The 27554-nt window shown below is 41.0% G+C and overlaps 1 pseudogene; it reads right to left on the reverse strand.

Moving 5' to 3' along the window:
• Positions 1–356: 356 nt before the first annotated feature.
• On the reverse strand, positions 357–27408 carry LOC121138550 (annotated as a pseudogene).
• Positions 27409–27554: the final 146 nt, after the last annotated feature.

A 27554-nucleotide genomic window follows, 5' to 3' on the forward strand; every position in this document is an offset into this window, starting at 1 on the left:
CAAGTGATTCCCCAGTTGTCATGCATAGTAATAAAACTTAATATAATAAGAAAGCATCTTCAGTGAGTCCAGTTTGAATGCCACTTCCAATCACATCCAAGTCAAACCTCAGGTGTAGAAATGGAAGTGAAAATTTGGGATCACAAAAGCACACTAAATCAGTTATTTAATTTAACATTGAACAAATTTAATGAAAATCTGCTGGAAAGAAATACACTTAACAAGTAACTTTCCAACAAACCCTGAGGAGGAGCAAGGAAGACTGCAAACAAATAGTTCTCACCCACAAAAAGCAGACCATTGTAACTCTGAAGTTTCCATTCTCTGTGCAAATCACCCTAGGCAGGTTGCAGGCATTGACCTTCCTCCTGAGGGAAGTCCACATTCGCACTACTAGGTATCACCACACAACAAACTAAAACACAACTGGTTTTGTCGCCAGAATATTTTTTACACACAATTTTAGTTTTTTATGGCAAAGGTGAAAATGCCACCCTCTCCATAAGAACAGCCAGTAAAATTTATCCCCAAAATAACTCGGTACAAAACAGTTCATTTTCAGAATTAAAAAAAAGCCTTTGCATGAGATTTTATGTCCTATATAAAAATCAGGAAAAGAGAGACAGAGAGGGATATGAAGAACAAACCCACCTTTTCTGCACAGTCCAGTTGCCCACCCTCCCTCTATGGATCATAGACGAGGCTTCTGGGTTCTGTTCCATCTGTGGATTTGGTCAGCTGTTTAACTCGTGTCTATCTGTGCATTGTACACATCCAGCTGTGCATCCAAATGCTCAACAGAAAGCTGCTGCTTTGAGTTCCTGCTGGTACCTCCATCTCTTCCACGGCTGCCTCCACAGGTCCCTCTCTGGGTGCTGCCACCACCAAAACTCCCAGACCCACGGTTTCTTGTCATGCCACCTCTGTTCATTCTCTGTGCATGTCTTCTTGGCATGTCAATCTGTGATGAGACAAGCTGAATGTTCATAGGCTGCCCATCTAAAGGGACACCATTGTACTGTTTCATAGCCTTCAGGGCATCAGCCTTCTGTTCAAAATGCACATCCGCTTTCCCTAAACATCATCCAGAGCGATCGTAGTGCACAGCAGCTTTCTTCAGTGTTCCAAACTCTGCGAAGAGTTCCTGAATATCTGCGTCTGACAACCTGCAGTCAAGTTTTGACACCAACAGCTTTCCACCCATCTCCATGCCGGCTTCTCCCAAGAAGCCTCTGTGGAAGAGGTCCTCCGGCCACTTGTCAGGAAGTTGTTTATTCCTGCTGTAGGGAGTCAGCCTGTTCCTGCTGCTGCCTGTAGTGCTGCCAGAGACACAGGGCCAGTTCCTCAGATGCCCACTACCTCTATTACCCTGCATGGAGGCCTGCATGGCCCCTCAGAGGTCACCCTGCGAGCCGGGCTTGCTGCAACCCTGGCCTCCACCATGAGAGCCTCACTGGCTCCGGTTAAGCTTAATGATGTTGTCCAAAGACATATCCATTTTGTCAGACTTTGGCGGGCACACAATCGGGCCTCCTTTTCTCCAGAATTCTAATTCGTGTTAATAAACCTGGAATCAGATATCAGGGTGTATACTTAAAAATTGGATTACAGACCCTTGTTCACACCACCCGGTTTATAACTCCTTTTCTAACTGGTAAAATACTTTGACCTGGTACCATGAAAGAGCATCCTGTGCTTTTCCAGGCTAAGGAGTGCAACATTAAGGACTCAGCACAAAAATACAAATTTCTTTTTTGTTTTCAGAGAAATGTTCTCATGATGAGGCCCAGGTAGTTGTAGAACTAAGCATGGTGAATATGTAGCCTGTATCTCACTGAGATCTAGCTGTCTTTGCCTAACCAGTGGTGAGATTAAAGTTTGCCACAAAGCTGTCAAAACACTCTTCAGAATGCTATATTTACTTAAGAGTGCATATTTCTCAGATGAAAAATTAATGCTAGGTAAAAATTTCCATTTTAAATGTCAGTGGTTACAACTATGTCCATGGAAGACAAAAAATGGTAATTTTGGATTTGATTACATTTCCTGGTTAGGAATGCCAACTTCCTACTTTTTATGTGCCACTGTTTGAATAGGGAAGTGATTTAACATAGAAGTGAACATGTATGACTGTATCCTTAAAGAGGTTTGTCCTTTCTATGGTAGCAAAGAGAACTGTTTGCAAATATCAAGGTATAAATTCATGTATTCTACTAGATGGTTCCATAAGAATATTTTTGCAATGATTGTCCATAAAATGGGAAGAATAGTCAAGTTCATATAATGTGAAATTTATTCATAATGGTAAGACATCCACAGCAGAAATTCAGTGCCAGATTTCTTATAAACATTTCCTGTCACTGTGCTGATGACTGGTGACTTTCCCATGACTCCTGACCAGGAACCTGTGGTTGTGGGTAGTTTTTGAGTATCTGGACATTTCCTCCACATTTAGAACTCTAACCCATTATTCCCCTCATTACAGGCCTAGAAGTTCTACCTGTGAGCTGGTGTTTGATATTTAAATCTTTTGTTCACTTGGTATCCCAGAATCCAATGTCTTTGACTCCTCTGCCTTTCTCAATTCTACAATCTTTCCCTGCAAACTTCTAAAATCCAAACCTCTCCCAACTTCTGTTTACATATAAATGGCCCTGCAAAAATGCACCAGTCACTACCGCTGAATCAGTCTGTCTTCCATACAACTCCAGCTCTGAGGTACACTTGAACTACTCTGCACTGATTCCCCACACACTTGCTGCCACCCCACACCAGAACTAGAACTAGAAGGTCCCTGTGCCCCAGTATCTGATCCCCACAGTTAGTATGAATCCTTTAAATAAAAGATGGGCAGATTAACCTTGACTTGGCCACCAGATTCCTGGGCTACATTTTACAGCAAAAGATAACAGCTAAACTCAGAAGCCAGTATCTCATGGCCAACACACTCATGACAAGCCAAACTAAGTACTGCAAATGTGACTTGGGGAGACACATTTCAGGAACTTGAATTCTGAAAAGAAGACTCACGCCTGAAGTCTCACCACAGAGGAGGCAAAGGTAGGCTCATTACTGTGAGTTGAAAGCCTGTCTGATTTACAGATTGAGTTCCAGGACAGGCTCCAAAGAAATATAAAGAAACCCTGTCTCAAAATCCCAAACACAAAATCGAAAAAGAAAAGGAGGAAAAAATACCAGACAGTTGTTGTGCACACCCTTTAATATTAGAACTCAGGATGCAGAGGCAGACAAATCTCTGTGACTTTGAGACCACGTTGGTCTACAATAGCTGGTTCCAGGACAGCCTCCACAATCACAGAAAAACCATGCCTCCAACACCTCCAAAGTATGTGTCTCAATAAGTTAGTGGTCAGTGCATGCTAATAGCTAACCTGTGAGTTCATCCTACACATTGCTTCAACCTACACCTAGGTGAATGCCAAGACCAGATGTAGAAAATAAGTAATGTATGTGTAGTGATATTTTGTTGTAATTTAACAAAAAAGATTGCCTGGTGATTAGGAAAGAAAAGAGACCAACCCCTAGCTCTTACCTCTATCTCAGTAAAGATGGGCAATACTGTCTCAATGAATCCTCAGTGTGCAATGATCTCCACCAAACCTCACATTGTACTGCTCCTGTCTCCTTCTGCCTTATATTCCTCTCTCCAACCAGTCATCAATCCTGTTCTCACCTCCCTAGTCCTGGGATTAAAGGCTTTTGATCCTAATTGTAGGGATCAAAGGGGTGAGCTATCTTTCTCTTTTAGACTAAGTCATTCTTATATAGGCCAAGGAGGAAATCATCCAACAAAGATCAATCGGTCTCTGTCTCATTAGTGCTGATATTAAATGCATGGCTGCCTCTGCATTGTCTCTATGATTAACTAGTGGCTTAGGTGTGTGAATAACTAGTGACTTTGATCTTAACTAGGAGTGTGCCTAACTAGTGGCTTAGCTCTGCAGTCTGATTGTCAGGCAAGCTCATTGCTAAGATTATAACAAAATATCGCTACACTTGCATTTTTGTCAAAAATAAAAAAGTTACAACTAATATAATATTCATGCAAACTTCATTTGTATGAATACAAACAAAATATATCTATGGGTATATGTTGCATGGCCTAACATCAATTATACAATTATACAATTTTACCTTCAATCAAAGGCTCTGGGAACACTGAGGAAGAGGAGGAAGAAACGAAATAAAATGGGAAAGAGAAGGAAGGCCTAATACATGCCATTCTCTAGTATCCATACAGCTGCTGTAATCAGTAACCAACCACAGCTGTACTTACTTCCATAGACCTTAGTCAGTAAATCAGTCTATGAAAGGGAAAGACACACAGAGCCCCACCTTTAACTCTCAAATCCTTGCTATGGATGCATTTTAAGAGGAGATATATTGTCTTTAGTTGTAGTCTTCTCCTAAGCCCAAGCTCCAACACACAGTTCAAAATCCTCAGTCTCACACAAGTCCCTGCTTAATCCATTGTGTCTCAAGCAAAATCAATAGAGAGGAACACAGTGGTGTAGACTTACAGTGGTGAATGCAGTGAGTATTTGAGCAGTGCATGCACAAAAAACATAAGGCGTGTGTGTATACATGCATAAGTGTGGGTGGAAAACTGGGATTGGAATATGTGTCACCATGTGATACTATTCAGTTGTAAGAAAAATTGAAATCATGATGTTTGCAGATAAATGAGTGACTCTAATTAGATCACATTGAATGAGACAAGTCAGACCCAGAAAGAAAGTTAAAGTTCCTAACTCCAAGTCTTCAAATGGAAGTACAGAACCTGAAGTAACTGTAATAACCAGTCAAGTAAAAGTGGGTGGATCAATGGACAGTAGGAAAAAAAAGGAAACCATGATGTAAGAAAGGGGAAATTCAATATAGATGTATGTGTGTGTGTGTGATTAATGGAGAAGGAATAGACAAACACAGGAGAGAGAAGGATAAATTTAACAGTACGGATTCCTGAAAATGTCATAAGGATTCTTATTTTTATCATCTATCGCAAAATGCCTATAATACATCTAATTCTATGTAAGGATTCACTGTTAGAGCATAAAAGAAAATTTTCCATCTCAGCTGATGATGCCCATCAAAAGAACCACAGATTTCTCACAGAGCACCAACAACAGCCTACTTTGATATTGTTGGTGCCTGCTGTCCTTTAGATTTCCAAAAGTGTAGAGTCTACTGTCGTTGTCCACCCCTCCAAGTAGTAGCATGTGAGACCCTACAGTTTAAAAGCCATATGCTTCAGTCACATACAGTAGACTTGATGTGGAACAGAATATAAAGCCTCCTCCCCGGGGGCTAGCTTTCCTGTTATCATAAGGCAACATCCAATTTTTAAGGGAGGGAACCAAAATTCTACCCAGGTATGAAAATTATGCAACATAATAATGATCTACCCTGAATGATAACATGAAGGGTGCAGGAGAGGAGCAAATAAATTGGTGGTAACCAACAGCTTCTAAGTGGACTTAAGTCCTGTTCAACAAAAGGGAAATTATGTCTGGCACTGGAAACCTAGCCAGTTTCTGGGGGATAGGGAACCATGGATCTTGAAATAGATCCTAAACACACTATGCATGAATCACATGCATATTCTTATCAAATGAGTTTGCCTCCTACTGTCAATTCTCATGGGGAAATTCTAGTAGCTATAGTAGGATAATACTGTGATCTTTGTCAGTGGATATCTCTAGAATTATTTATAGTGAAACCGAATGTGGCAAAAGTGAATTTGTCACATCAGATCTTTAACTACTGTCTCCTCTCTCTCTGTTATCCAAGGCTCCTTGTTTGGCTTCACAGGTGAGCAGGTCTGGGTAATCAGTGATTGTTGCATTTGAGAAAGAGATCACTTAGAAAGTACCTAGATTTCTAACTCAGTACTATACTAACTAGTTAAAGGTAGTGGATTCTTCAAGCGATTCTCCATTTTCATGCAGAGTCAAATAATAATGAAAATATATAGAAAACATTTTCAGTGAGTGTAACTTGAATGCCACTGTGAATCATTTCCCAGCAAAATCTCAGGAGCAAAAATAGAACTGAATGATCAGGACCAAAGTACCTTAAAATAATATGTTAAATAATTCATTAAAGATCAAATTTGTTGGAAGTCTTAAATTTGCCAAAAGGAAATACACTTAAGATATAATTTTCCAAGAAAGGAGCAAACAAGCTGTTCTCAGCCTCAGATACCAGAGTACTGTAACCCTATGCCATCATTTCTGAGTACAAAGCACTGTAAGTAAGCTTCAGATATTGACCCTCATCCTGTGAAGTCTCCACAGTTACATCACTGGGTTGAAACAGAAGACAAATTAATGAACAACATGATTTGTAGCCAGAATACTAATTAGTCTTAATAAACCAGAGTCAGAAATTAGAGTTAATGCTGAAAGATCAGAGAATCAAAGACCCAGTCCCAAGTGAGACTTCTTACCTCTACTGAATCCTCAGGTCAAAATGGGGCAAAGCCGTTTCTAGAAATCCTCAGACTGAATTGGGTGAGCTGGCTCTCTTCCTGCCTTATATTCCTCTGTCTGCTGAGCCACACCACTTTCTGTCCCCACCACCCCAGTGCTGGGATTAAAGGTATGATCAGATTATCTTTTAGAATGATTCAATCTCTTGTAATGTATGGGGGACTTGAACATTTCCATATTTCAAATGCGTAATTAATGGTGTCTGCCATCACGGCCTGGTCACTAAAGCTACCTAGTGCCTAGATCTTCTCTCTGATTTTAGGACAAGATTTATTTGTTAGAGCATAAACAAAATATCACCATAAGGTGGAACAATTGTTTTTGTGCACAAGTTTAAATCTAGTACTTTGGAGAAACAGGGAGGAACTCTCTGAAATCTAGTTCAATGTGTTCTACTTGGTGATGTAGGGAAATACAGAGAAACATTGTGAACTAAGGTCTCAAAATAAGTAAACACAAGTACCATAAATAAGCTTAGACATATTTCCGTGGACAGAGTGCTTAGTTGAACCAAGAAGACAAAAGATATTTCTGCATATTTTTCTAATGTAGGTAAGTGGTCATAATACTTTAAATGATGCTCTTTATTTTTAATCTGTATTACACCACATTCTCTTATTTCCTGCTTCCACACACCCAGGGAATATGTTTTTTGTGTAATCCCAGCTAACCTTAAACTCCAACTGTAAACCAGCAATGCATGAATCTCCATGATCTACCTGCCTCTGCTTCTCAAATGCCAACAATACCTGTTTTATAAGGGCTTTCTAACTGTGAAAGTAATGTGATCTGATACAATGAAAGAGCATACTGTGCTTTTACATGCTCTTAGGTGCCACATTAAGAAGTCATTACAAGAAGACCCACCCACACAGGAAAGAGATCAGCCCCTCCAAGATCCCAACCCAGCGAGCCCAGCTTCAGGTGAGATTGGGTCTCCGGCTGGGACCGCCTGCCCATCACCCATCCCCCTCCATCTTCGGGGCCGCCCCCGGCTGCCAGAAGAGCCGCCCACACAGGAAAGAGATCAGCCCCTCCAAGACCCCAACCCCAGGGAGCCCAGCTTCAGGTGAGATTGGGTCTCAAGCGGGGACCGCCCGCCCATCACCCATCCCCCCGCGATCTTCTGGGCTACTCCCGGCATCCAGAAGAGCCACCCACACAGGAAAGAGATCAGCCCCTCCAAGACCCCAACCCCAGGGAGCCCAGCTTCAGGTGAGATTGGGTCTCCGGCTGGGACCGCCCGCCCATCACCCATCCCCCTCCATCTTCGGGGCCGCCCCCGGCTGCCAGAAGACCCACCCACACAGGAAAGAGATCAGCCCCTCCAAGACCCCAACCCCAGCGAGCCCAGCTTCAGGTGAGATTGGGTCTCCGGCTGGGACCGCCCGCCCATCACCCATCCCCCTCCATCTTCGGGGCCGCTCCCGGATTCCAGAAGAGCTGCCCACACAGGAAAGAGATCAGCCCCTCCAAGACCCCAACCCAGCGAGCCCAGCTTCAGGAAAGAGATCAGCCCCTCCAAGACCCCAACTCCAGGGAGCCCAGCTTCAGCCCGCAGTAAGGAAGGAGACCAGTGGAGACGGAAAGACCCCACCAGCACCCACTGGAAGAAGAGATGGGAAGAAGACAGAATAAGAGATCAATCAGCAATAGAAACACCAACATGACCCCACCAGAATCCAGGGATCCAACACCAGCAAGTCCTGAAAAGCACTACATAGATGAAGAAGAGGAGACAGACCTTAAAAATTATTTCATGAAGATGATGGAGAGCCTCAAAGAAGAAACGAGGAAATCCCTTAAAGAAATAGAAGAAAAAACAAACAAAAAAATCCATGAAATGGGGGAAAAATTCAAGGAATAAACAAATCTCTCAAAGAATCTAAAGAGCACCAAGAAAAAACAACCAAGAAAATTAAGGAAACAGCTCAAACAGTTGAAGGATTGAAAGCTGAAATAGAAACGATAAAGAAAACACAGAATGAAGGGATGCTGGAAATAGAAAAGCTCGGTAAACGGTCTGGAACTACAGATGCAAGTATCACTAATAGAATACAAGACATAGAAAACTGAAATGGAGACAATAAGAATAACACAAACTGAGATAATGCTGTAATTGGAAAGGCTGAATAAACAATCAGGAACTACAGATGCAATCATAACTAACAGAATATGAGAGATGGAAGACAGAATCTCATGCACTGAAGATAAACTAGAGGAACTAGTTTCATCGACATATGAATTATTAAATCCAACAAATGTTTAAAACAATATATCTGATCAGCCCTTCCAAGACCCCAACCCCAGCGAGTCCAACTTCAGCTGAGATAGGGTCTCTGGAGACCGCCCACCCAACACCCATCCGCTTGATTTTCCAGGCTGCTCCTGGCATCCAGAAGACCCGCCCACACAGGAAAGACATCAGCCCTTCCAAGACCCCAACCCCAGCAAGTACAGCTTCAGGAGACCCACCAACCCAGCGAAGACGTCAGCAATTCCAAGACGCCAACCCTAGTGAGTCCAGCTTCAGGAAAGACATCAGCCCTTCCAGGCCCCAAACTCCGTGTCAGCATCCCCACCTTCAGCTGCAGGAAGGAAGGAAGGAAGGAGACTAGTGGAGAGGGAAAGACCCCAACAGCACCCACTGGAAGAAGAGATGGGAAGAAGACAGAATAAGAGCTCACTCAGCAATAGAAACACCAACATGACCCCACCAGAATCTAGGGATCCAACACCAGCAAGACCTGAAAAGCACTACATAGAAGAGGAGACAGACCTTAAAAATTATTTCAGGAAGATGATGGAGACCCTCAAAGAAGAAACAAGGAAATCCCTTAAAGAAATAGAAGAAAAAACACAAAAAATCCATTAAAAGGGGGAAAATTCAAGAAATAAACAAATCTCTCAAAGAATCTAAAGAGCATCAAGAAAAAACAACAAAAAATTAAGGAAACAACTCAAACAGTTGAAGGATTGAAAGCTGAAATAGAAATGATAAAGAAAACACTGAATGAAGGGATGCTGAAGATAGAAAAGCTGGGTAAACGATCAGGAACTACAGATGCAAGTATCACCAATAGAATACAAGAGATAGAAGAGAGAATCTCAGGTGTTGAAGACTCATTAGAGGATATAGGGTCATCAACCAAAGAAAATCTCAAAACCAACAAATCCTTAACACAAAATATCCAGGAAATATGGGACACCGTGAAGAAGCCTAACCTAGGAATAATAGATATAGAAGAAGGCGAAGAAATACAACTCAAAGGTACAGAAAACATATTCAACAAAATCATAGAAGAAAACTTCCCTAACCTAAAGAAAGATATCCCTATGAAAATACAAGAATCTTACAGAATACCAAATAGGCTGGACTAGAAAAAGACGTCACCTCGCCATATAATAATCAAAACATCAAACCTACAGAGTAAAGAGAAAATATTAAGAGCAGCTAAAGAAAAAGGCCAAGTAACATACAAAGGCAGACCTATCCGAATTACACTTGACTTCTCAATGGAAACGATGAAAGCCAGAAGATCCTGGACAGATGTTCTACAAACGCTAAGGGAACAAGGATGCCAACCCAGACTACGATATCCAGCAAAGCTCTCAATTACCATAGATGGAGAAAACAAAATATTCCATGACAAAGCCAGATTTAAACAATATGTATCCATGAATCCAGCTCTACAGAAAATGCTAGAAGGAAAACCTAGATCCAAGGAAGATAGCTACATTCACAAAGACCCAGGCAATATATAATCCCACTTTACAAAACACCAAAAGAAAAATGGAGGAGAAACTACACAAAATAACTTCACTAACAATAAATCAAGCACAAACAAGTACCATCAATCAATGGTCATTAATATCCCTCAAGGTCAACGGCCTCAACTTGCCTATAAAAAGACACAGACTACCAGAATGGATAAGAAGACAGAACCCTTCCTTCTGCTGCATACAAGAAACACATCTCAATATCAAAGACAGACGTTATATCAGAGTAAAGGGTTGGGAAAAGATCTTCCAATCAAGCGGTCCCAAGAAACAAGCGGGTGTAGCAATCCTAATATCTAACAAATTAGACTTCAAATTAAAATCAGTCAAAAGAGATGAAGAAGGACACTTCATATTCAACAAAGGAAAAATACATCAAGATGAAGTCTCAATTTTAAACATCTATGCCCCAAATACAAAGGCACCTACATTCGTGAAAGAAACATTACTAAAGCTCAAAATGCACATAAAATCTATCACACTAATAGTAGGAGAATTCAACACTCTGCTCTCCGCGCTAGACAGGACCTCCAGACAGAAACTTTACAAAGAAACAAAAGAACTAATAGAACTTATGACACAACTGGTTTTAACAGACATCTATAGAACATTCCACCCAAATACAAAGGGATATACCTTCTTCTCGGCACCACATGGATCCTTCTCTAAAATCGACCACATACTTGGCAACATATCAAACCTCAGCAGCTACAAAAAATTGGAATAACTCCATGCATCTTATGTGACCACCATGCTTTAAAATTAGAATTCCCAACGACACAAATTGCAGAAAAACTACAAACTCATGGAAATTGAATAATGCTCAACTGCACCCTGGGTGAAAGAAGAAATAAAAAAGAAATTAAAGACTTCCTCGATTTCAATGAGAATGAAGACACAACATACCCAAACCTATGGGACACTTTGAAGGAAGTGCTACGGGGGAATTTCATAGCACTAAGTGCCCACATGAAAAAACTGGAGAACAGTCATACTAGAGAATAAATAGCACAACTGAATGTTCTAGAACAAAAAGAAGCAAACTCCCCCAGCAGGAGCAGATGCCAGGAAATATTCAAAATGAGGGCTGAAATCAAGTAGAAACCAGGAAAACACTGAGAACAATCAATGAAACAAAGAGTTGGTTGTTTGAGAAAATCAACAAAATAGATAAACCTCTGTCCAAAGTAACCAAAAGACCCAGAGAGAGAATGCTAATTAACAAAATCAGGGATGAAAAAGGGGACATATCAAAGGACTCTGAGGAAATCCAGAGAATCATCAGGGCGTACTTTGAAAATCTGTACTCCACAAAATTTGAAAATTTAAAGGAAATGGACAATTTCCTGGATTGGTATCACTTGCCAAAACTAAATCAAGAACAGATAAACAATCTAAACTGACCTGTAACCCCTAATGAAATAGAAGCAGTCATCAAAAGTCTCCCAAACAAAAAAGCCCAGGCCCAGATGGCTTCAGTGCAGAATTCTACCAGAAATTCAAAGAAGAGCTAATTCCAATACTCCTCAAAGTATTCCACACAATAGAAGCAGGAGGCTCACTGCCAAACTCTTTCTACGAGGCTACAATTACCTTGATACCCAAGCCACACAAAGACACAACTAAGAAAGAGAACTATAGACCAATTTCCCTCATGAACATCGATGCAAAAATACTCAATAAAATACTCGCAAACCGGATTCAAGAACACATCAGAAAAATCATCCACCATGATCAAGTAGGCTTCATCCCAGGAATGCAGGGATGGTTCAACATTAGAAAATCTATCAATGTAATCCACCATATTAACAAACTGCGAAAGAAAAACCACATGATCATCTCACTAGATGCTGAAAAAGCCTTTGACAAAATCCAGCACCCCTTCATGATAAAGGTCCTAGAGAGATCAGGGATAACAGGAACGTACCTGAATATAATAAAAGCAATATACAGTAAACCAACAGCTAACATCAAACTAAATGGAGAGAAACTCAAAGCAATTCCTCTAAAATCAGGAACAAGACAAGGCTGTCCACTCTCTCCATATCTCTTCAATATTGTACTTGAAGTTCTAGCTACAGCAATAAGACAACAAAAGGAGATAAAGGGGATACAAATAGGAAAAGAAGAAGTCAAACTTTCACTATTTGCAGATGATATGATAGTTTACATAAGTGACCCAAAAACTCCGCAAGGATACTCCTAGAGCTGATAAACACCTTCAGCAATGTGGCAGGATACAAGGTAAACTCAAAAAAATCAGTGGCCCTATTATATACAGATGATGAAGTGACTGAGAAAGAAATCAGAGAAACATCACCCTTTACAATAGCCAAAAACAGCATCAAATATCTGGGGATAATGTTAACCAAGGAAGTGAAAGACCTGTATATCAAGAACTTTGTGTCCTTAAAGAAAGAAATCAAAGAAGATACCAGAAAATGGAAAGATCTCCCATGCTCTTGGATTGGTAGGATCAACATAATAAAAATGGCAATCTTGCCAAAAGCAGTCTACAGATTCAATGCAATCCCTATCAAAATTCCATCACAATTCTTCAAGGACCTGGAAAGAACATTAATCAACCTTATATGGAAAAACAAAAGGCCCAGGATAGCCAAAACAACCCTATACAATAAAGGATCTTCAGGAGGCATCACCATACCTGACTTCAAGCTCTATTATAGAGCTATAGTCCTGAAAACAGCTTGGTATTGGCACAAAAATAGGCAGGTAGACCAATGGAACCGAATCGAAAGCCCTAATTTTAACCCACACACCTATGAACACTTGATTTTTGACAAAGAAGCTAAAACTGTACAATGGAAAAAGAAAGCATCTTCAACAAATGGTGCTGGCATAACTGGGTACTGGTATGCAGAAGACTGCAGATAGATCCATGTTTATCGCCTTGTACAAAACTTAAGTCCAAATGGATCAAAGATCTCAACATAAATCCAGCCAAACTGAAACTTTTAGGAGAGAAAGTGGGAGATACTCTTCAACGAGTTGGTACAGGAGACCACTTCCTAAACATAACACCAGTGGCACAGGCACTGAGATCGACAATTAACAAATGGGACCTTCTGAAACTAAAAAGCTTCTGTAAGGCAAAGGACACAGTCAAAAAGACAAAAAGGCAGGCCACAGAATGGGAAAAGATATTCACTAACCCTACATCTGACAGAGGGCTAATCTCCAAAATTTACAAAGAACTCAAGAAACAAGTCTCCAAAATACCAAAGGATCCAATTAAAAGGTGGGGTACAGAACTAAATAGAGAATTCTCAATAGAGGAGGCTAAAATGGCCAAGAGACACTTAAGAAAGTGCTCAACATCCTTAGCCATCAGGGAAATGCAAATCAAAACAACTCTGAGATACCATCTTACTCCTGTCAGAATGGCTAAAATCAAAAACACCGAAGACAATTTATGCTGGAGAGGATGTGGAGAGAGGGGAACACTCCTCCACTGCTGGTGGGAGTGCCGACTCATACAGCCTCTTTGGAAATCAGTATGGAGATTCCTCAGGAAAATGGGAATTAATCTACCACTAGACCCAGCAATTCCACTCTTAGGCATATATCCAAATGAGGCAAATTCATACAACAAGGGCATCTGCTCCACTATGTTCATAGCAGCATTATTTGTAATAGCCAGAACCTGGAAGCAACCTAGATGCCCCTCAACTGAAGAGTGGATAGAGAAAATGTGGTACATTTACACAATGGAGTATTACTCAGCAGAAAAAAACAATGGAATCTTGAAATTCGCAGGTAAATGGATAGCACTGGAAGAAACCATCCTGAGTGAGGTAACCCAGTCGCAAAAAGACAAACATGGTATGTACTCACTAATATATGGATTTTAGACATGGATCAGCATAGTGCCAGTCTGCACTTCCACTGATAGAGAGTCAGGGAAACAGGAAAGAACCTAAACGATATGCATATATGCATAGTACCCAAGAGAAGAGGATTGAGATAAGATCCTCTGAATGGATTCGGAACACGGAGAGGGGTGGGGGGTAGTGGGAGCTGGGAAGAAGAGAGGGGTGAAGAGGAAGAGAGTTGGTCATGGGGGAACAGGAAGTTGAGTGGGTGGGGGTAGAAAAGGGGGAAGAGGGAATCATAGGATAGAAGACAGATCAGGCACCAGAGTGACCTCGAGTGAGCTACAGGGATAACACCAATTGGCAAACTAAGCAATAGTGGAGAGACCGCCTCGAATGCCCATCCCTGATAATGAACGTGATGTCTATACCCATCCGGGAGCCTTCATCCTGTGACTGATGGAAGCAGAAGCAAACACACAATTAATCACTGAACTGAACCCAAGGAACCCAGTGACAGAGAGAGAGGAGTGATGAGCAAATTGGCAAAGATTGGGCTGGCAAAACCAGCAGAGACAGCTGATATGAACAGGGGAGAGCTCTTGGACCCCAGACCGACAGTGGGGAGGCCAGCATGGGACTGCTCTGGACCCCCAAATGTGAGTGTCAGCGAGAATTCCTGGGCAACCTATGGGGCCCTGAGCTGTGGACCAGTGTCTATCCCTGGAATACAAACAGTCATCGTGTGCCTATAGCACAAAGAGGGATGCTCTCTCAGCCTGGACTCTTAGGGGAGTGCCTGGACCCTACCCAGAGTGAAATGACAGACTCTAAATATCCCCTATGTGGAAGGATTTGGCAATAGGGTGGGAGGGTGGGGGAAGGGGAGTGCGGGAGGAGGAGAGTGAGAGGGAACTGGGATTGACATGTAAAACAAGCTATTTAAAATTAAATTAAAAATGATAAAAAACAATATATCCATGAGATATGGGATGCTGTCAATAGACCAAATCTAAAAATAATAGTTATATAAGAAGGAAAGGAAGCCCACATCAATGGTGCAGAAATCACATTCAAAAAAATCATAGAAGACAATTTTCCCAACCTGAAGAAGGTGATGCCTGTGAAACTACAAGAAGCTTACTGAAAACCAAAGAGAATGGACCAAAAATGTCCTCTCATGATATAATAATCAAAACATCAAACATACAGAATAAAGAACGAATATTAAAAGCAGAAAAGGAAAAAGGCCAAGTAACATATAAAGGCAAAAGTATAAGAATTACACCAGACTTCTCCATGGAATCTATGAAAGCCAGAAGGTCCTGGATAGATGTTCTAGAAACACTAAGAGACCACAGATTGCAGACAAAACTACTATTCCCAGAAAAATCTCTCAATCGCTATAGATGGATAAAACAAGATATTCAATGACAAAACCAGATGTATTCAATACTTATCTACAAATCCAGCCCTAGAGAAAGTACTAGAAGGAAAACTCTAACCCAATGAAGTTAACTACACTCAAAATAAAAAGGGCAATAGATAATCTAACTTTACCAGAAATCAGAAGTAGAATAAAAACTCACAAATAAAGCCACCACCAAAAACAGACCCAAAGCAAACAAGAATCAATAATCAATGGTCATTAATATTCCTAAACATCAAAGGTTTTAACTCACCTATAAAAAAGACACAGGCTGACAGAATGGATATGAAGACAGAATTCATCCTTCTGCTGCATACAAGAAACACACCTCAATTTCAAAGACAGATGCTACCTCAAGTTTAAGAGTTGGGCAAAGACTTTCTCATGAAATGGACATAAGAAGCAAGAGGGTGTAGCTATTCTAATATCTAACAAAATTGGCTTAGAACTAATATTAATCAAAAGTTAGGAAGAAGGTCATTTCATATTCATCATAGGAAAAATCCATCAGGAAGTAGTCTCAATTCTGGACATATATGCCCCAAATATAAAGGCACCCATGTTCATAAAAGAAACATTACTTCAATTCAAATCACACATTAAACTCCACACAATCATAGGGGGAGACTTCAACCCTCGATTCACACCACTGGACAGGTCCACCAGACAGAAACCTAACAAAGAAACAATGGAAATAACAAAAGTTATCAACTAATAGGTTTTAACAGACATATGTAGAACATTCCACCCAAACAAAACAGAATATATATTCTTCTCCACTCCATATGGAACCTTCTCTAAAATCGACCACATACTTGGCATTAAAGCAAACGTCAAAAGACACAAAAAAATTGAATAACCCCCTGTATCCTGTCGACCACCACGGCTTAAAATTAGAATTCAACGTCAACACAAATTTCAGAAACCTCAAAAACTCATGGAAATTGAACAATGCTTAATTGCATCACCATGGGTAAAGAAAGAAATAAAAGTCTTCCTAGAATTGAATGAAAATAAAGGCACAACATAACCAAACCTTTGGGATACTTTCAAAGCAGTTCTAAGAGGAAAATTCATAGCACTAAGTGCCTAAATAAAGAAACTGGAGAATTGCCACACTAGAGAATTAACAGAACACCTGAAATCTCTAGAACAAAAAGGAGCAAACTCACCCAGGAGGAGTAGATACTGGGAAATAATCAAATTGAGAGTTGAAATTAATAAAATAGAAACAAACAAAACAATATAAAGAATCAATGAAACAAAGAATTGTTTCTTTGAGAAAATCAACAAGACAGACAAACCTTTATCAGATCTAACTAAAAGAGAGAGAACATGCTAATTAACAAAATCAGAAATGAAAAAGGGGACATAACAACAGACACTGAGGAAATCCAAAGAATCATCAGGTCATACTTTGAAAATCTGTACTCCACTAAACTGGAAAATCCAAAGGAAATGTGTAAAGAGATGCCTTCCCGTCAGCCTGGTTCCAAAGCCACATCAGTCCCAAATAAACACACAGGATGCTATATTAATTATGAAGCTGTTGGCCTTGCTTGCTTCTTATTGGATAGCTCTGACTTAAGTATTTACCCCATAATTGTTAATCTACAGATTTCTCTTACCGGAACAAAGTTCCTGGGCTTCTTATCCCTATGGCAGTTACATCTTGACTCCCTGTGTTTCTCCTACCCAGAATCCTGCTTGACTCCTAGTCCCACCTATCTTGCTTCCCTATTGGCCAACAGTGCTTTATTGACATATACACAGGACTTCCCCTATCAGAAATGGATGATTTTCTGTTTAGATATCACTTCACAAAATTAAATCAAGAAGAGATAATCAATTTAAACAGATCTATATCCCCTAAAGAAATAGAAGCAGCCATAAAAAGTTATTCCAACCAAGAAAAGTCCAGGGCCAGATGGTTTCAGTGCGGAATTCTACCAAAAATTGAAGGAAAAGCTAATACCAATACTCTTCAAATTGTTGCACACAAAGAAGCAGAAGGATCACTGCCAAACTCTTTTTATGAGGATATAATTACATTAGTAGCCAAACCACACAAAGACACAATTAAGATAGGGAATTACACACCAACCTCCCTCATGAATATTGATGCAAACATACTCAATAAAATACTGGCAAATTGAGTCCAAGAACACATCAGAAATATCATACACCATGATCAAGAAGGCTTCATCCCAGGGATGCAGGGATGGTTCAAAATAAGAAAATCCATCAATATAATCCACCATATAAACTATCTGAAAAAGTAAAATGACATGATCATCTCACTAGATGCTGAAAAAGCCTTTGACCAAATCCAACACCGCTTCAGGATAAAGGTCTTAGAGCGATCAGGGATAACAGAACATACCTAAACATAATAAAAGCTATATACAGCAAACCAACTGCCAACATCAAACTAAATGGAGAGAAACAAAAGGCGATTCCTCTAAAATCGGGAACAAGACAAGGATGTCCAGTCTCTCCATATTTCTTCAATATAGTACTTGAAGTTCTAGCTAGAGCAATAAGACAACAAAAGGACACCAAGGGGATACGAATTGAAAAGGAAGAAATCAAACTTTCAGACGATATGATAGTCTACATAAGCAATCCAAAGAATTCTACCAGGAAAATTCCTACAGCAGATAAACACATTCAGGAAAGTGGCAGGATACAAAATTAACTCAAAAAAATCAGTAGCCCAACTATATAAAGACACTAAAAGGGATGAGAAAGAAATCAGAGAAACATCACCCTTTACAATAGCCAAAAACACCATAAAATATCTTGGGGTAACTCTAACCAAACAGGTGAAAGACCTGTATAACAAACACTTTGAGTCTTTAAAGAAGATACCAGAAAATTGAAAGATCTCCCATGCTCTTGGATAGGTATGATCAACGTAGTAAACATGGCAATCTTACCAAAAGCAATCTACAGATTCAATGCAATCACTAGCAAAATACCAGCACAATTTTTCACCGACCTCAAAAGGACAATCCTCAACTTTATATGGAAAACCAAAAGACTTAGGATAGCCAAGGGAAACCTGTACAATTAAGGAACTTCCAGAGGCATCACTATCCATGACTTCATGCTCTATTATAGAGCTATAGTTCTGAAAACAGCTTGATATTGGTACAAAAGCAGACAGGTAGACCAAAGGAATCAAATAGAAGACCCTGATATTAACCCACATGGATTTGAACAACAATGTAAAAAAGAAAACTTCTTCAACAAATGGTGCTGGCATAACTGGATGCTGGCATATAGAATAATGTAGATAGAGCCATGTCTATTGCCATGCACAAAACTTAAGTCCAAATGGATCTAAGACCTCAACTTCTATCCAGCCACACTGAATTTCTTAGAGGAGACAGTGGGAAGTATCCTTGAATGAATTGGTATGAATATAACAACAGTAGCATAGACACAGAGATCGACAATTAATAAATGGGACCTGAGGAGATTCTGCAGGGCACAGGACACAGTCAACAAATCAAAATGACAACCCACAGAATGGGAAAACATATTCACAAACCCTACATCTGTCAGAGGGACGATCTCGAAAATTTACAAAGAACTCAAGAAGGAAGTCCCCAGAACACTAAAGGATCCAATTAAAAATGGGGTACAGAATTAAACAGAGAATTCTCAATATAGGAGTCCAAAATGGCCAAGAAATACTTGAGAAAATGCTCAACATCTTTAGCCATTAGGGAAACGCAAATCAAAACAACTCTGAGATACCATCTCACTGCTGTCAGTATAGCTAAAATAAAAAACACAAATGACAGTTTATGCTGGAGAGGATGTGGAGAAAGGGAAAACTCCTCCAATGCTGATGAGAATGACAACTTGTGCAGCCACTTTGGAGATGAATATGGAGATTCCTCAGAAAAATGGAAATCAGTCTACCACAAGATCCAGCAATTCCACTCTTAGGTATATACCCAAAATATGTACCCTCATACAATAAGGACATCTGCTCAACTATGTTCATAGCAGCATTATTTGTAATAGCCAGTACCTGGAAAGAACATAGATGCCTCTCAACTGAAGAGTGGATACAAAATGAGGTACGATTTACACAATGTAGTACTCAGCAAAAAATGGAATCTTGAAATTTACAGGCAAATGGCTGGCACTGGAAGAAACCATCCTGAGTAAGGTAACCCAGTCACAAAAGGACAAGCATGAACTCTTATCCAGTGGCTAATGGAGGCAGAGGCAGACACCCACAGCTGTGAACCGAATTGAACTCCTGGAACCCAGTTGCAAATAAGAGTGGTGACAAAAGGAATCAAGATTAGGCTGGCAAAACCCACAGAGACAGCTGCCCTAAACAAGGGGGAACACATGGATCCTAGACTGAAGAGTGAGGGGCCAGCATGGGACTGATCCTGACACGCTCCCACCAAACCTGGGTGACAGAGAGGATTCCTTGGCAATCTGTGGGTCCTTGGAGAGGCGAACAGTATTTATTCCTGGCATGTAGAAGGACTCTGGGAACCGATACCACGTGGATGGATGCTCTCTCAGCCAGGACACATGGGCAAGAACCTGGGCCCTTACTGGGATGATGTGATAGACTCTGAAAATCCCTCATGGAGGACCTTGCCCTCCCTCGGGAGTGGAGGGCAATGTAGTAGGTGTGAGTGCTTGGGAGATTTGGGGCATGGGGGAAGTGGAGGGAGAGGAAACTGAAAGTTACATGCTCAATAATATATATATATATATATATATATATATATATACATATATAAAGCCATCTGTCAATCCCCTTCTTTATGGATCCTTTCAAGAAGTTTATCTTAAAGTTTTACCTTCCTGGAGGTATTCTGTGTGTAAGCAAAATCACCTTCAGTCCATGCTTTCACACTCAGAGCCTGGAAAGCAGCTTAAAAATGTCCTCAGTTTGTGACTTGTTACAAAACAGAGATGCAAAAACCATGAAACATTAGTGTGACCAACCCTCAGTTTTTCCTTTCCTGCATTGGGGGATCTTTTATTCCAGCAGATAAGGGTTATCTATAAAACCTGGGTTTGTGACTTCAGCAACCTGCTTTATACTTTGCACAGTCATTTTCAATTAAATCTGATTATTAATTAAATCAAAGCTGACACGTGTACTTGAAAGAGTGCATGGAATCACAGTGGGAGCTCACACTGGGTAAGTAATAAACTTCTTACAAGCATGGCACAGTGAGAACTTGATTCCTCACCAACATCTCCAAAAACATCCCTTTGATTTCCATATTCCAATATAAAATTCCATTATTTCACAGTTTTGCAGATATGAGAATGCTTATATTGTCTCTCAAGTTTATTTTGAATAGTGGAAATGCCACTGTTGGAAACAGCATCAAATACTATGTCTACTCAAACCTAAACATGACATTCCTGAACCCAATTTAATACTTTTGGTTGTTAATGAAGGCACTTCAATTCCAACCACCTAAGTTTTTGTTGTTGAAAATTTGTTCAAAAAATCCACCTGAATATGAGTACTCTTTGCCAGAGAGTTCCCCATTAGTTCATGTGTTCAAAATATACCATGTGAACATATTATGTGATATTGCATTGAATTGCAAATATATCCTACATGGATTATTGACATTATCTATTTTTTCTTTTCTTTTTCTTTCTAGGTAGGAATATATGCAGAGATTATTAATTCCTGCCATGGATATGAGGTTGCAGAAATTCAAGATGCAAATGGAGAGTGATAAAGTTTCTCTACTCAATGTTCAATTAGTACAGTCTGGATTCCTAACAGTCTTGTCTTAGAAGCAAAAATTAACTTGACCAAAGAATATTCTGACCATGGACACACAAAGAACAGAAGATGCAATTGATATAGCAGAATCTCAGTTCTGAAAGTTAGAATTCCCTAAGATCTATGGGAATGGTAAACAGTCTTGCCTCCAAAAGAAAGAAATTCTGTACCTAGGAAAACTCAACACTTTGTGCCCTAAAGACAGATGGAAATGATTTATAGACCAGACATATCAATGACTAGAATAAGTTGAATGTGCTATTGCTTAAAAGTAAACTGGGTGTATGTTCCCATATATGTTTTCTCTATGTACATCCACATATTTGCATTGCATGGTTATCCATTATACAAAAATTGTTTCATTATAAAATGTTTAATATTCATATGGTAAATGTCTTGATGTGAATGGCAATAATACCCATAGTCTAATGTGTAATATGAAAAAATAAATGACACACAGCCTGACATTGGGTTCAAGCTACATTCTGTGTATCAGAAAAGCAAAATGACTAGAGACCTGGGGTCTGCACACAGAGACTTCCATTACCACAGTCCCTTTCTCCACACATGGGAATAGGTAGGCCTGGTCATGTTTACAGTCTGCCTTCTGGTAATCTGTGCACTACTAGCCTATACTGCAGTTCCCATACTGGAAGGAGCCAGTGCATCCAGAGACGGCCAGCATCCAAATCCCACTCTGCAAACACAGGGCAAGCAAGGTAAGGGTGGGACTGTTTCCAGCCTGGCTTCCAGGGCCCAGAGCAGAACCACCAGAGACCTGGGGACTGCACACTGATAATCCAATCCCAACAGGGTCCAGCCACACCAAAGATTGCCAAGGTCCTAGTAATAGTACTGTCTCCATCCATGCAAGAGTAAATTCACCAGAGTACTGGAGCTGCTCACTCAAACGTGGAAAGGAACTGTGGTCATATAACAATCAGGAAAGGAAAAAATATCTTTTGCAACCACTGGAAGAAATTATGTGAAAGAGACAACATAAAAACACACCCAGCAACAGAATACCCAGTATCTAGAAACTCTATACCTGAAAGACGAGAACAGCCCAAGTTGATGAAGCAGACAAGAGACAGAACCTAAAATCAACTTCAGGAAGATGATAAAGGCCCTCATAGTGGTTATGAAAAAAACCTTAAAGAAATGGAAAATTAAAACAAACGAAATTATGCAATAAAATGCAAGCAAGAAATGGAAGAAAATCAAACCAAATAAAAAATTACAACAAATGGAAGAGAGGAAAAACAGAAACCAAAAATAACAAAAATATTTCCACAGTGCAAAGGTTGAAAGCTGAAATGGAGACATTAAAACCATGGGACTGATCAAGACCCCCAGAATCTGGGTATGAGTGAGGAGGCCTAGGCAATCTATTGAGCCTTGGGCAGCAGATCAGTACCCATCCCAAGTATACACACGGACTTTGGACTCCCATAGAACAATGTGAGATGCACTCTCACCCTGAACTCTTGGGGAAGTGTCTAGGCCCTGCCCTATATGAAATGACAGACTATGGACACCCCCATGGAGGGCCTCACCCTCCCTGGGGGAATGAGGGGATAACGGGGGGGATGGGGGAAGGGCACGGGAGGAGGGGAGGGAATGGGAGAGGGACCTGGAACTGACTTGTGAAGCAACCTCGTTTCTTATCTAAATTTAAACTGGAAAATAAAAAAGTACAAATGTAAATTTATAAAACAACTTAATAAATACTCACCTTCCATAAAAGAAAACACAGTCTGAATGAAGGCTGGAAATAGAAAAGCTGTCAAACAGTCAAGTACCAAAGATGCAAGCATAACCAACAGAATATAAGAGATGGAAGAGAGAATCTCAGGTGTTAAAGACACAGTAGGGAAAATAGATTTATTGAGCAAAGAAAAGCATGATTCCAACAACACTAAATATCCAGCAAATACGAGAAAATGTGAAATGGCCAAACCTAAGAATAATAGGTATAGAATAAGAAGGTGAAGGAAACCATCACAAAGGGGCAGAAAACATATTCAACAAAATAAGAGGAGAAAACTATCCCAACCTAAAAAAGACATGCCAATGAAGGTACAAGAAGGTTACAGAACACCAAATTGAGTGAACCAAAAAACAGTCTCCTTTCCACAGAATAATCAAGACCCCAAACATACAAAATAAATAAAAAATATTAAGAGCATCTCAGGAAAAATATCACATGAAAACATAAAGGCAAACCTATCAGAATCACATCTGAATTCTCCATGAAAATTCTGAATGCCAGAAGGTTCTGGATAGATACTATACCAACATTAAGAGACCATGCATGCCAGTGTAGACTAGTATATCCAGCAAAATTTTCAATTATTATAGCGGGAGAAACCAAGAAATTCCATTAAAAAAGCAGATTCAAACAATACATACTCACTAATCCAGCCCTACAGAAATTTCTGGAAGGTAAACTACAACCCAAGAAAATTAACAACCAGAAAAACATATGCAATAGAATATCCCAGTTTATGAGCAGCCAAAGAGAAAAGATGTGGAAATCCACATATAATTCTAACACAAACAACCATTCCAAAAAATCAAGAATGAGCAATCAATGGTCATTAATATCCGTCAATATTAATGGTCTTATCTTGCCCATAAAAGACACAGGTAAACAGAATGGATTTGCAGACAGAACACATCCTTCTGCTGCATACAATTAACAAATCTCAGACTCAAAGACAGACATAAGACAGAGCATATGCAGATTATGTTGGAACTACAGAAATTGCACGTCGAGCTCACTGAAGCCTTGACAAAGTTCAAGTGGCTGACTGAGGAGAATGATTACTATATGTAAGAGCCTGATGCAGCTTGAGATGGACTGATTCTGTCCTCTTTGTCATCGACCCAAAGTGAGGGCTCTTGTTTTAGCCTGTCTGTCTCTTAGCAAGTAGCCTGCCTGTGAACTTTGGACTTGTGCCTCTTGAACTCTTTTCCTAGGAATGAACCACACTGCGCCCCTCCAAATGTTATCCTGCCAGCATCAGTATCCCTTAGATCTAAAAATGGTTTGCTTCTCAAAGGGAATACCATGCACCCCAGGGCTTCAGGTGTGGTGGTAATTGCTTCACACATCTGTGTTTCATAGAACTGATTCATTGTGGCTGTGTCTTCTGCCCTTATTCAATGTTTACCATATGCACACTGATGTTTTCCCTATACTGTGAAAAGTTAAGCATAGGTGGGATTTGCATCATTTCCTTGGGGGCAAAGTACCACATTTGGTGCCATGGTTTTCAGATGTAGTTTGAGTTGTTACAGGATTTGGTTGTTGTTTTGATTTGTCCTGCCTCTGTGTGATTCTGCCTTAGTTACTGTGAGCTGCAGTCTTGGACTCTCTGGAGAGCCTGGTACTGTTCTGGGATGGTGGTACTTGGCAGTAGAGTTGGCAAATGGAGGCTAAATGGAACCCATCATTTTTGGATGGTTTTTCAGTTTCCTCAACATCTGATCCTACAAGTTTTGCATCCACTGAAAAAAATGTACGTATTGAGACTCAAGAAAAGAAAGCTGTTAGAGGAGCAGATTGACCGGTAAGTGTCCCGTGAGGAGGTGAATATACTTTTTAATGAGTTTCATGAGAGATTTGTGACCCCAGTGCTGAGCAGAATCAGGAAGGCTTAGTAAGCATGTGCAGGCTGCTCATGTGTCCAACCATAAAGAAGACACTTTTGTAACCAGCCAGAAACCCATCTAAATCATTCATTTGTGTGATCATCCACTGTTATCTTCTTCAAGGACTCTTATGTGTCTGCTGCCTCTCTTTTGCACATTAGTGTGCCCTTGTGGGTGTGTGTGTATATGCCCTTCGTGGCCTAATCTGTACATATGTGACCAACTTTCCTTTATGTGTATTGATATGTGTTGCTGTGGGTGACTCTGAATATAGGCAGTTATATGTACAAGTAAGTGTTTGTGTGCACCTATGTGTACCCTTTATGCATATTCGTTTTAGTCTGTGAGCCTAGCCTTTAACAACTGAGACATCTCTCTGTCACTTTATGCAAATTTATATTTTCACTCATTCATGAAGTATCTTTAATGATGATTAAGTCCATTTTTATTGAGACAGTACTGTGCCTGTTTATTTTGTATCCATCAACTAATGTATGCTACCCTGATTTTCCTAGATTTCCACCCAGCTCTCTAGAACAAAAGGACATAAAATTACTGTAACTCAATTGTTTTCACAAATTTGTTGAGAAAAATTACTGATCTTCCAGAAAAGGCTTTGGAGTAAACAGAAGGAATGTACTACAGGAAGGGGAGGAAAGGCCTCTGTGGCAGTGTAAGATTTCTGTGAGGCAGTATGGGCTGATTGAATGTTTGTGTCCATTATCTACACCTGGTGAATGGCAACTGTGCACTCACTGGTCAGGTGGCTAGCAGTGTCTTTTCTCTATCCTGTGTTGTCCTCATTATCCTTTCCTATTTCCATTTTTTTCTATCATTGAATAACCTTGGCTCAGTTAACCTTGGCCTTGGAAATTGGCATGGATTTTGTTCCTTGAGAGCATCTCGATGATGGAAAATGAGCCATGCCCATGATGCCACCAATTTCCCCTGCTCCCCACCAAACCCCTTTCCTGTCCCTTTCTGCTTCCCATGGAGGGTGAGGCCTTCCATGGGGGTTCTTCAAAGTCTGTCATATCATTTGGAGCAGGGCCTAGGGCCTCTCCCTTTTGTCTAGGCTGAGACAGTTTCCTTTGTGTGGACTGGTCTCCCAAAGTTCATTCATGAAATAGGGATAAATCCTGATTCACTAACAGAGGCCACATAGATTAACCAGTCCTCCTAACTGACACCCATATTCATGCTGTCTGGATCAGACCTATGCTGGTTTCCAAGCTATAATTTTGGAGTATATGAACTCTGTCTTGTTCAGTTCAGCAGTTTCCCATAAGCTTGGTGCTCTTCCACAAATTTTCTGGGAATGAAGAATGCCTGTTGGAGATACAGACTGACAAACCTCATGATCTCTTTAAAGTGTCATTCACATGCATGGCGCATACTAATCTCACGTAGCTCCAATGCCCCCCAATAACAAGGAGAGACACACAGAGCAAAATAGAGTAAGAGAGACAGAGACACCCTCAGAGGGATACAAAACACAAATGAAGTGTGTAGGAGTCAAGCCACAAAGCTACCGTGCCCAACAGGGCAGGGTCAAGGTAGAGATAAAAGGAAGTGAAAGGAAAAGGACCTTCCCTTTTTTCTGCTGGAAGCCAGCCACGCTTCTGACTCCCAGCTTGTGCGACTCTCTCTCTCTCTGGTAAATAAATATATTGTTTTCCCTATATAGTATCGAGTATCGTTATATCTGGTGGCAGGAGTGGATTGGAATTACAGCCCATGCCTTGGAAAACACCTGAAATCGACATCCCCAAGGTGAGTGCTAATTGGCACCTCAGCGGGGCTCGCTCCAGCCGCGAGGCCAGGGAGGCTACATTGCCACGGTCTCGGCTCCACCACTCTTCCCACGTGTGCTGTGGGGACCCCGCCCCAGTCTGCCGCTGCGCGTACCTGCAGCTGAACCGCGAAGAGAGGAGTTGGCCTCCCCGCACGGAGCTGTTTTCCCTTCACCACAAGCCTTGCTGCCCCACCGGGTGCTGCAGCCTTGGCTGCCAAGCTATTCAGACCCTCTGCCGCCCAGCGCCCCCACGCTTGCTGCTCACAGCTGCCGCGTGCTGTTCGCCCATTCGCGGACACCGCAGCAGTCGACTGCTGCGTGTACCCTGCGCAGGACACAGTCAGCCGCTGCGTGTGACCCCTGGGCGTCCCTGCAGTGCTCCCAGCAGCGGCAGCTGCGGCAGCAGCAGCGCACCCCACGGGCCCAGCGCCATTGTTCCTCGGGGCCCCTGAGCGCCCCCGGCCACCGCTCCTTGCCCGGAGCTGCCCCCCCTCCCCGTGATCGCTCTGCGTGCTGCCACTGCCACTACACGCCAAGCCACGCAGAATCGGGGACTCTCGTGCCTGATTAATTCTACATTGCACTGCCTCAGCAGCTACCAGAGCCATTGCAAGCTCCACTGCTGTGCGGTGAATCTGCCTGCCCGAATCTGTTCATTAAGTTTTCACAGGTTCCTTGGGGAGAATCCGATTTTCCGCGGAGAGGTAGCGTTTGGCAGTACACCTCCGCCATCTGCTGGCCAAGCACGGTAACT

Source organism: Mesocricetus auratus, unplaced genomic scaffold (genome assembly GCF_017639785.1).
Source record: "Mesocricetus auratus isolate SY011 unplaced genomic scaffold, BCM_Maur_2.0 contig_3477_pilon_obj, whole genome shotgun sequence".
Lineage (NCBI taxonomy): Eukaryota > Metazoa > Chordata > Mammalia > Rodentia > Cricetidae > Mesocricetus > Mesocricetus auratus.